Here is a 12,018-nt window from a genome sequence, read left to right on the forward strand (position 1 = left end):
AACACTATTAATAATATGGATCAACATTCCACTAACGCTACTTCTCTCTTACTTTACCAATTCCACATTAAAACTCGTGTCATTCATGGAAGGATGGAGTATTTAGTACTCCATCCGTCCTATGAATGATGTCCCATTTTTTTTAGTTTGTCCCATTGAAGATGTCACATTTCCATTTTTAGAAAAAGCTCTCTCTCACAATAATATAAATATTATATTTTCTCTTTCCACCTAACATACAAAATAAAACCTCCTAAAATCCCGTGCCGTCCAACAAGTGTGACATTGATGTGAATCAAATTGTAGTCCTTTATTGCATTATGTTAACGAACTTTTTAAGATGAAAAATGGACTCATTTTGATATATTGTAGGACAAAAGACCAAACTATAAGAGAGAGAGGAGAAAGAAAACATGGTCCGAATCTGAACAGTAATCAGCCATTGAAGATCAATTTCAAATGCTTCTACAAGTCCACCATTGCATTCACCTTCGAAAGAGCTTCGCGTGGATACCTAGCACGCCTAATCGGAGTCCGGATGAAGAAGATATGACTGGTTTACGAAGACTGCGCAATACAGTGAAAAACGCGCGGGCGGGCGTAAATTGCCCGACCGGGCGTTTTGCGCGTATGTCGCGAGACAGAAAAAACGTCCGGGCGGGCGATTTTTGAGCAACAAAATGCCCGACCGGGAAAATTGACTGGGCCTGTTTTTTCAGCCCAAACTATATAAATAGCTAGGGCACGACTTCCTATGGGACTTTTGGCGGCTGGAAAGATTTTAGAGAGAGATTTGGAGCTTGGAAGCCACACTTGAAGAAGGAGAGCAAGATTGAAGCTTCATCCACCCAAGCCTTGTCCCCCATGGTATTTTTAGCTTATTTCCTTGTTATTGTGACCACCATAGGTGGCTAGAGCTTGGGATTACTTCTAATTTGTAGTAGGGTTGTTGAACATGAACTTCTTTAATTGAATTTTTATGATTTCCTTTGCTTTTTAGTTCTTGTTATTGGTGATTATTCTTATCCTTGTTGAGTTGAGCATGTAAATTTAATTTAGAAATTGCCTTAATTCTAATGTCTCTTTAACTTAGAATAAGGAGCAAACAAAGATAAGGAACCTTCGAGTTAGAACCGATTAGGTGATAAACCGGGGGTGGATCCTTTGTGTTGAATCGTGTTAGAAGCTAATCTCGAGCTTACTATGCGACTGTAGGAGTGAGGGGTGTTAGAGTTTGTATACTAGAAATCACGTTTCGAGTGATTGAATACTGTAAAACTCTTATTTTATTTTTCAAGTAATAAAACAGATTATTTTTGTCATAATGTTGTTATGTTTTTACATTTAATGGATGTTAATTGCATGTTTAAATGTATAAGTTAACTTAACAAAGTCTAAGTCTTTGTTTTAGTAGATCGGTTGTGGGCGGCGTCCACTTTAAGGTAACACGTTCAGTCCTAAACAAAGAAAAAGAAGAATTTCAAAACCTAGAAGGAATTAGACTACCCATCATGAAAGGTTGTAATGTCAGTCCGCATATGTTAGGTTTGGTATACTGAAAAGCATGTTTCGAGCAAGTTTCGCGCGAATAGAATCTTGCTTGTATACGTAAAACTCTACAATCCACTTTTAACCCGATTCAGTATTATTCGAGCAGTCTCGCACGAATAGAATCACTATTATTATTACATTGTGTTTGCTTGTGCATTTATAAGATGTTTTACAAACATTTAAATGCATAAGAAGTAAACAAAGTCTAAGTCTTTTGCTTAGTAGACCGATTGTGGGCGTCGTCCACTTTAAGGTAACATGGTCAGATCTATGCAATGCTTTGCAAAAGAAAAAGAAGAATTTCACAACCTAGATAGGCTTTGGCTACCTATCGTGAAAGGTTGCAATGTCGGTCCGCATATTTCTAAGCCTTACTGAAATAAGATGGCATTAGTGTGGTATAGCACTGAACGGATCTAACAGCAAGACGTGTCTTTATGCTATCCACTGAAAGACTAGGTCTTGATAAAATATTATTTCTTAATCTACATATGTTAGTATTGAGCATACGGTATTGATTATGCACTACTTTGACTTATCAAATGGTGCGGGTTTTTCGCAACCCAATAATCCTGATATATTGAGTAGTGGTAATAATATCTAGCGGTGCTAGGATTGCTATTATGTTGAATCGTGCGCGAGGTGAGTCTCGTTTGATAATGTCCTCAAGAGGAGCTCGAACAAGGTTTTATTATTCGGAAAACTGGCCAGTTGGAGTTTTATTACTCTATGAATAATAAATAAATGTTTCTTGCTAAGTCCACTCTTGGAATTAATAAGATGTTAATTAATTAAGTCCATAGCAGACATTAATTAATTAATGGACATTTATATCTTAAGCGCGAGAAATAAATAATAAATAACGAAAACCCGGATTACTTGTAATTTCGGATTTGGATGAGGAGAGTTCAATATTACTTCTGTAGTGGCTGCTCGTAATATTCCAATATAAGCTTGTATTAAATTGTGGGTTCAATTTAATTAGTAAAAAGCTAATTGGGCGAGCCCATATCCAAAACCTTCCATAGATCCCTGTCTGGGCCCAAAAGGAACTTAATATAAATAGGAGAATAAAGGAGACAGAGAATAAACACAATTTTTATTCTCAAAATTTTCGAAAATTTTGAACTCTCCAGCTGTGGAGGATTTCGAATTCTTCACATTTTCCCAAAAGGATTTCTTCTGTCTTCTTTATTTAAGTCCTAGTATTTTGATAAGATCAGCCCACCCCGATATCGAGATACAGTTCGGGAACCAGAGAGAAGATCCTTGGTCTAGTATTGAAGATCATCATGTGGAGAAGGCGCGAGCAATCGTCGATTCTTTGGAGAATCAAATCGGTAACTCTAAACCGTAGAAATCATGTTTAGGATTTATTTTCTATGAGCATGAATTATTTGCGTTCTAGCATGCAATTATCTGTTTAACATGTGAATTGATTAATCGCATAATCGGTCAAATAGATCCGTATCTGATTTATTTGTTTTGTACAAGTCTTCCATTGTGCAAGGGGCACCAAACCCCATCAAAGCATATTTATAAGCCTTACTAAAATAAGATGACATTGGTGTGGTATAGCACTAAACGGATCTAACAGCAAGGCTTGTCCTTGGGCTATCTACTGAAAGGCGAGGTCTTGATAAATATTTTGTTTCTTAATCAATGTAGGTTAGCATTGAGCATACGGTATTGATTATGCATTACTTTGACTTATCAAATAATGCGGGTTTTTCGTAACCCAATAATCCCGATATATTGGGTAGTGGTGATTAATATCCAGCGGTGCTAGGATTGCTATTATATTGAATCGTGCGCGAGGTGAGTTACGTTTGATAATGTCCTCAAGAGGAGCGCGAAATAAGGTTTTATTATTCAGAACCTAGCTAGTTGGAGTTTGATCACTCTATGAATAATAAATAAGCGTTTCATTACTATTTGTTAGAGTTTGTATACTAGAAATCACGTTTCGAGTGATTGAATACTGTAAAACTCTTATTTTATTTTCCAATAAATAAAACAGATTATTTTTTGTCATAATATTGTTATGTTTTACATTTGATGGATGTTAATGCATGTTTAAATGTATAAGTTAACTTAACAAAGTCTAAGTCTTTGTTTTAGTAGACCGGTTGTGGGCGTCGTCCACTTTAAGGTAACACGGTCAGTTCTAAACAAAGAAAGAGATGAATTTCACAACCTAGTTGGAATTTGACTATCCATCGAGAAAGGTTGCAATGTCAGTCCGCATATTTCTAAGCCTTACTTGAAATAAGATGACATTGGTGTGGTATAGCACTGAACGGATCTAACAGCAAGACTTGCCCTTAGGCTATCTACTGAAAGGCGAGGTCTTGATAAATATTTATTTCTTAATCAATGTAGGTTAACATTGAGCATACGGTATTGATTATGCATTGCTTTGACTTATCAAATGGTGTGGGCTTTTCGTAACCCAATTATCCTGATATATTGGTTAGTGGTGATCAATATCTAGCGGTGCTTGGATTGCTATTATATTGAATCGTGCGCGAAGTGAGTCTCGTTTGATAATGTCCTCAAGAGGAGCTAAACAAGGTTTTATTATTCGGAACCTAGCTAGTTGGAGTGTGATTACTCTATGAATAATAAATAAGCGTTTCATGCTAAGTCCACTCTTGGAATTAATAAGAAGTTAATTAATTAAGTCAATAGCAAGACATTAATTAATTAATGGACATTTTAATCTTAAGCACGAGAAATAAAGTTAAACGGAAACCCGGATTACTTGTAATTTCGGATTTGGATGGGGAGAGTTCAATATTACTTCTGTAGTGGCTGCTCGTAATATTCCAATTATAACTTATATTAAATTGTGGGTTCAATTTAATTAGTAAAAACCTTCCATAGATCTTTGTCCACGTGGGCCCAAAAGAAACTTAATATAAATAGGAGAATAAAGGAGACAGAAACAACACAATTTTTATTATTGTAATTTTCGAAAATTCCCCTCCCAAGCTGAGGAGATTTTCGAATTCCTCTCCTATTCCCAAAAGGATTTCTTTTCCTTCTTCTTTATTTAAGTCCTAGTATTCTAGTAAGATCAGCCCACACTGATATTGGGATACAGTTCGGGAACCAGAGAGAAGATTTGTGGTCTAGTACTCAAAGCATCACGTGGAGAAGAAAAGCTAGCCATCTTCAATTCTTTGGAGAATTAATTAGGTATTTTTCTGCTCCGTAGAAAAGCATGTTTTAGGTTTTAATATTCTTAAAGCATGATTAATTCAAGTTATGAGCATGATACATGTGATATTTACGCGAATAGGTTTTGTCTAAATAATCTGCTAACTAGATCTGATTATTATGTGATTGATTTATGTTAGCTAAATAGACCCGATTATTTTGTGATTTTTATAGCGATTAAAAATTAAAAATATTATCCCCCCACATTTTTGCCTTTCAATGGGGCCTTTTGGCTTTATTATTTGGATTTAAATTTCACGAAATTCATGTATGCATGTGTTTTTTGATTTAAGCATGTTTTTGTTTTATTGTTTACCTTTTTTAAACATGGTCCGTTCGAGATGAGTTATGCACGGTTACCAATTTCTTTGGGGACATGCCTTGCTATCCAAGTCATATATTAGACAATTTACCTTCTAAATCGCCTACTCCCCCAATGAGGGGGAATTGCTTTAATCTAGAACATCTCAAAGTGTGGGGGTTTTCCTTTTCATGTATTGGAAAAGGACCCAAACTGGGAATCGGGAGGAGGTATGTGTTTTAGCTACCCAAAGGGATCGAAAGCCTATGAATTCTATAGTCTTGAGATAAGAAAGTCTTTGGGAGCACCCATGCCACATTATTAGAGGAAGACTTTGTAATGAATCAAAGCCCAAAAGGGGTGAAAACCAAGAGCTCTTATACAAGTTCCATTAACCAAAAGCCCCTAGTGTAACAACAATTCCGAAATTTCAACTATACACCAAATGTTGTAGTTCCCCCTTCGTGGGAGGGTCTCGTGAGCCCAAAGATACATTTTTTTGAGAGAGTGCATGGATCACCCGGGGGAAAAATGTACTTGATCCCGAATCTTGCGAAACAGATGTTGATCATTGCAATGGTTGAAAGCTGGATTCAACTCCAAGTTAGACAAAAACCAATTTTTCTATCCTACCCGAAGGCTATCCCATGGGAGCAGGATATCAAAAAGTAAAACGGACGGTGGGCGGTTTAAAATCTTTAAGGCAAGACTAGTGGCTAAGGGGTATACCCAAAGGAAGTCATCGATTACGATGAGACCTTCTCCCCGGGGATGCCAAATCGATCCGTATTCTTTGTCTATAGCATTTTCATGGATTTAAGTTTGGGGAGGACGAAGCGATTTTTAAACAGTTTGAGGAGACCATCTACATGGGAAAAACCCGAAGGTTTTGGTAGAGGGCAAGGAACACATGGTTTGGAAGTTGAAAGGGATTTTTCCCAAGCAACATCTAGATCATGGAACCGTGTTTTGATCAAACCGTAAAAGTTTGGGTTCGAAAAGTGCCCTAATGAAAGCGGTATGAAGGTTAAAAGAAAGGGCTTTTTTTTATGTAGATGACTTCTTCTAATTGGGAAAAAATAAAAAAATGTTTTCATCGAAACATGGTTGTTAGGGGTCGAGATGAAAGATATGGGGATGGGGCACATTCTCTATCAAGGGTTTTTCAACCGTGCAAAGAAACGGTTTATCCCAAAAATCTTACTCGATACGTTTAACCCCTTTAGCTGCAAAATGCCGAAGGGTTTCACCTTTTGGACACGGGGTCCATTTATCCAAGAGATGTGTCCAAGACAAAATCCCAATAACAGAGAGAAGAATACTAAGCCTGCGTTGGTAGTCTCTTTTCCTATGCTTTCTGTTGGATGGTAAAAAGATATAATCAAATCCCGGAAGGACATTGGATTGGGGAAAGAACATACTCAAATATCTTAATCGTGGTATGTTCTAGTTTATAATCCCAAAACTCCTCTTTGGATATACCCGGGGTTTCAAGGAAGATTCAAAAAAACAACTTTCGGGTATTTTTTACCTTAGGAGGTGGGTAAATCGGAAAAGTGAAAACAAAGCATTGCGACCCACCATGGAAGGGATATGTGGCCCCTTGGGGCCCTGATTAATTTTATGCACGGTTTTGTGGTGAAAAAAAACTTTTTTTTAGGCCCCGGGGTTTTTAAACCGGGGGGGAAGGGAGCTAGATCCGGGAAGAAAAGGAATGGATAGCGAAGGGAAACCCAAGGAAAGTGGGAGTTAAAAGAAAAAAAATGGCTGGACAAAGGGGGAGTTAATACCCGGGGGAAACAAAGATTATTCATACCTGGGCCCCACTTCTACGCCTATAAATGGGAGCATGAAAAGAACACGAATATGATTTTTCTCTCCTACACTCACACCACAGGGAAAAAAGGGGGAATTTCGGGGTATTTAAAGGGTTTTCAGGGGTTTTTTTTCCAAAAGGGGTTAGTGGTAACCCCCGGTCCCACGGAGAAGGGAAAAACCATCACCACGTGTTTTTTTGGAACGTATGCACCCCAAGAAGGGTTTTTGGGATTGTGAAAACCCCCGGGGAACGCCCCGGGTATGATGAGTATTTTTTTGGGATTTCCCGGAAGTATGCATTGAGATATTCATGGATGATTTTACCGTATAAAAGGGAATTCGTTCGACATTTTTTTTGGCCTTTGCCCTAGTGTTAAAAAGATGCCGGGAGAAACACCTAGTTTTAAACCGGGAAAAAAGCCACTTCATGGTGGCTAAGGTATTGTCCCGGGTCATGTGGTTTTCAAAGGTTTTGGGCAAGGCAAAAAGGTGGGATATCAAAATGCCCCTTTCCCCCCCAACCAAAAAGAAGTTAGAAGCTTCCGGGGCACGCCGGGGTTTTATAGGAGGTTTATCAAGGATTTTCCTTAAAATCGCGCAAACCCCCACTCATTTGTTGCACAACGATGTGGAATTCGCTTTTTCGAAGGAGCAAGAAGGGATTTCGGGGCCGGGAGGGTTTTTTCGGGACCCCAATAATCGGGCCCCGGTGGGAAACACCCCCCTTTTAGATAATGTTGGGCGCGAAAATGATTTCGGGGGTGGGGGGCCGCCCCAGGGCGGAAGATGGGCAAGAAGTTATGTGATCTTCTAGCAAACCAAGACACTAAATCATGCTCAAGAACTATGATACCACGGAGAAGGGGAAAAGTTCCTCGTTTACTATTCGAAAAAATTTCCCACCTTATCTTCTTGGGTCAGGTTATAGTCTTCCCGTCAGAAAAAATAAATTACTTTTGGCAAGAAAGAGCCTAAGCCGAGGTTAATCCGTTGGGGGTTTCTTTTCAGGGGTTTGATTTTGGGGAAAAGAGAGACAAAAAAGGAACGGGGAATAGAGTAGCGGATCACTTGAGCGGGGGTTCATCAAGGGAAAACGGAAGAGGCCATACCCCTGCTTTTTCCCCAAAAGCATTTGTATTATCTAGGGGGTATTCCTAGACGGGTTTAAAGGGAGGCGGTTTTTGGGATTAACCGGGCTGGGGAATCCGGGGCAAAGGGGGCAACACTTAACCCAAAATATGGTTTGGCCCCTTAAACAAACTCGGTCACCGGGGGGGTGCCAAGGTTTTTAACCAAATTTCCGGGGCCCAGAAGATGAAAATTAAAAAATGAATCAAATTTTTAAAATTTTTGGGGTGATCCTTACTTATGGAAGATGTGTTTGGGTCAAGTAATTAGGCATGCATTCCCGAATGGGAACAAAGAGATGTCTGAATCATTGCCACACTTTGGCATGTGGAGGTCACTTTGGACCAAGGAAGACGGCAAGGAAAGTATTGGATAGTGGGTTCCTCTTGGCGACATTAATAAAGATGCTTTGAGTTTTGTCGGTGTTAGAGATGCCAACGAGACGGGGGGAATTTCAAGGAGAGGCGAGATGGCCCCGGTCCGGTGATTGTCGAAATCTTCGATGTGTGGGGGATGGACTTCATGGGATCGTTTCCATCATCCTGGGAACACATATATATTGTTAGGTAGACTATGTGTCTAAATGGATAGAAGCGAAGGCCACCACAACATGTGAATCGAAGGAGGTGGCAAAATTTGAAGGCCAATATCAAGTTGTGCATGGATTTCGAACTTTCTGCTACTCTTTTAATTTTCTTCGTCTAGTAGTAGGCGGATCTATTAAGTTTTAATTGTTCTTCGTTTAATTGCTTTAAATTAGTGCTTCATTTCGATCCACGTTCCATCTCTGTTTCTCGAAATTTTTATGCAAATTGTTGGAGAAGATGATGTCTTGTTAGTTAGTACTTTAGTTAGTTGTTTTCCACTTTTCATCCGTACTTTACCTTTTCGGGAAATGGTCTCCACCGTCGGTTTATTTCCCAGGTCTAGGTAATTTAGAGAATAGTTTTCTTAGATCTAGTAATTGTCCCGCTTGTTCCAGTTAAATGCATGATTTGTTTACCTAGATCTAGGCAGTTAGCGTAGCATTTCACTCAAGTTTAGTTTAATTTCCTCAACCCAAATTGGCGTGCTCCAACCCAAAAATAGTCCCAAATCCTTGAACATGTTTAATTGCGCATTCATCTCGTGGGATCGATCCCTACTTCCCTGTGCTAATTTTAGTATACGTGGTTGAGGGTTTTTGAAGAGGTTTTTACGTGTGTCGACGACGAGATCTTCCAACGATCCGTGAGTTCCTAGACACTGTAATCTAGTGGATTCGTTGGACCTAGGAAGCTTGTTATTCCTTTCTACGTACTCTACAGTCTAAACAAACATTATCGAGCTTCACTTATCAACAAATGTCCCTCATCGCTATATCAAATGAAGTCCCAAATCAAAGATGGTATGAGAGACTTGGTGATTATTCGGGTTGAAGAGTTTGGGTTGTCTGCTTATGCTGCAGTGAAGCATAACAAGTTAGAATCTAGAGCCAAAACGTGTGTGATGCTAGGATATCGGGAAGATGTGAAGGAATACAGGCTTTGGTGTTTGGAACAAGAGGGTCGGGGATTGTTGTGAGAGGGATGTGACTTTTAATGAAATCGAAATTCCATTCAGAAAGATCAGATCAGAAGCGAGCGACATGAAGATTTACAGAATTTGAGATTGGTGAGAGCTCAAATGGAGCTGAATCGAGGATGACTGGAAGCCACATAAATCAGAGAAGAAGGTGGAGTACGGTTAGAGTCAATCAAGCCATCTCGGATTGAAAATGATCGGAAGAGAGAATACGAATCAGAGACCTAGAAGAAATACTAGACCACCAAGTTGGTTTTCGACTATGATATGAGTTTCTTTACATTATGTGTGGCTAAGGTAATTTCATATGCAGAACCAACTAAATATGAATAAGCTATAAGGTACAAAGAGAGAGCGGAAGTGGATTCGGCAATGAGGGAGGAAATAGAGTCTCTACTCAAGAATGGTACACGATTTTAGTGAGATATCCGAAACACGGAAAGTGATCAACGTAAATGGATTTGCAAGATGAAAGTTGAAGTAGGGAGGTTGAGTCAATCGAGATTTAAAGGTAGATTGGTCGCAAGATGCTTCACCAAAGTTGAGGGGATAGCAACACGAGGTTTTTTGAGGGCTTTTCTCCGAGTAGTGAATAACACCTCTATAAGAATTTTTCTTGCACTCAATGCTCATTTTGACTGAGATTACATCGGCTTGATGTAAAAACCGCATTTCTACATTGAAGTCAATCTTGAAGTATCTAAAGGGGTCTATAAATATTGGTTTGCATTTTGGAGGTGGAGCTTGGTCGAAAGCGATGGTGTGTTGGAAGGTTTCTGTGATGTGATTATGCAGCTAATATGGACAACATGAAGTCTCAAAGTGGATATGTTTTCACATTGTTTGGCATAACTATAAGTTGGAAGTCGAACTTGCAATTTGTGGTTGCATTTGTTGGAATGGTATGCGAAATGCATGTTTCGAGCATGTTGCACGAATAAGATTTCTTGTATACAATAAATTCTACAATCCACTTATAGCCCAAGGCGAGAAGAAGTAATTCTATTGTATTGGTGTTTGCTTATGCATTTATAAGATGTTTCTCAAACATTTAGATGTATAAGAAGCAAGCAGTCTAATTCTTATACATAGTAGGCGAGTCGTGAACGACGTTCACGAAGGTGACGCTGTCGGTCCTTTGTAGAAGATAGATAGAATTTCACAACATAGATAGACTTTGGCTTCCTATTGTAAAAGATTGCGGTGTCAGTCCGCATGTTTCCTTACCTTAGGAAATATACAACAACGTGTGGTATAGCATGAAGGATCTAACGGTTGAGATAAGTCTTTATTGCTATTTACAGAAAGACGAGGTCTCGATGATTGTTATTTCTTAATCATTGTTGACATAACATTGAGAATACAATATTGATAATGCACTACTTTGATTTATCAAATGGTGCAAATTTTTCATAATCCAAGAATCGATATCTTGGGAAGTGGCGATCAATGTTTAGAGGTGCTAGTATTGTTATTGCAATGAATTGTGTCTTGGTGAGTCCAGTTTGATAATATCCTCAAGAGGTGTTCGAAAAAGGTTTTATTATTCAGAAACCCGCCGGTTGGAATTTATATAAATAATGATTCGAACTAGAAAACTCTTGGAAAAAGATATTAATTAATTAAAGTCAAAAAACGAGACTTAAATTAATTCATGGATATTTAAATCTTAAACACGGGAAATAATAAATTAAAGAGGTAAATCCCGGAGTACTCGTAATTTGGGATTGACGGCATCAATAATTTTATACTATAGTGGATGATAATAATATTCGTTTGGACTTGTATTAAATTGAGGCTCAATTTAATTAGTAAAAATCAAGCAGGTTTGGCCCAAGACCAACCTCCATGGATCCTAAATCGGCTCATAATAACTCTATATAAAAGGAGATTAGAGAGGAGATTAATAGTGATTTGATTGATTAATTTCGTTCCCCTCCTCTTGTGAGTGGACGGTTTTCTTGATTTTCTAATCAAGCCCTTTTCGAGTTTGACAAGCTTTGCCTACTCAAAGGTCGGATTCTGAGTTTGGGATATAGATTAGAAGATTCGTGGTTGAGTACGAAGATCAACTCGTGGAAAAGGCGCAAACAATCGACGATTCTTTGGAGAATCGGATCGGTAATTCTAAACGTAGAATTCATGATTTAGGGTTTAATTTCCATAAGCATGTATTTATGTGCGTTCTTGAATGCAATTGATTGTTTAACATGTGGTTAATTTTCCCATGATCGATCAAATAGATCTGTATGTATGATTTATTTGTTTATGCATGACTTCATTGTGCAAGGGGCACCATACCCCACCAGCATTATCTACAATGGAGGTTTGAGTATATTTCCTTGATTGAAGCGACAAAAGAGGGAAAATGGCTGCAGTGTATTCTTTCTGATTTTGGTGTTGAGCAGACTGGAGTGCGAGATAAAATGTGCGAT

The sequence above is a fragment of the Salvia hispanica genome, chromosome 6 (genome assembly GCF_023119035.1).
Source record: "Salvia hispanica cultivar TCC Black 2014 chromosome 6, UniMelb_Shisp_WGS_1.0, whole genome shotgun sequence".
In the NCBI taxonomy this organism is placed as follows: Eukaryota; Viridiplantae; Streptophyta; class Magnoliopsida; order Lamiales; family Lamiaceae; genus Salvia; species Salvia hispanica.